This window comes from Cyanistes caeruleus, chromosome 18, assembly GCF_971803275.1.
Source record: "Cyanistes caeruleus chromosome 18, bCyaCae1.hap1.1, whole genome shotgun sequence".
NCBI classification, from domain to species: domain Eukaryota; kingdom Metazoa; phylum Chordata; class Aves; order Passeriformes; family Paridae; genus Cyanistes; species Cyanistes caeruleus.
The window spans coordinates 2,345,828-2,346,219 of NC_141718.1; positions in this window are offsets into that span (position 1 = coordinate 2,345,828).

The window sequence follows — 392 nt, forward strand, 5'->3', positions numbered from 1 at the left end:
GCTAAAGCTGACACTCATTTGCCCCTACCACTTGTGCTTTCCACAGAGGTAAAACCTTGCCTTTACCCAAGACTTAAAAGGCTTAATTTTCAGTCTAGGCCTAGCAGAGGCTTTTAATTTTGGTTGATCATTTTAGTTGTAGCACCAGAGCAGTTTGGAGACTTGAAGATTAAATTGGTGCTCAGAGACTTGCAGGTGCATTTGCAGTTATTTTGTGTATGATACTGGATCACCAGAAATGTGGGGATAAGTATTTGAATATAAACTCCCTCTAGGAAAAGGAACAAACTTCCCACCTCTTTCCCCTTGCTGCTACGTGGGACTCTGTGGTGGGTAAAGGACAGTTAGAATATCCCCAAGTCACTCAATTCATTAAGCCTGACAACAATTAA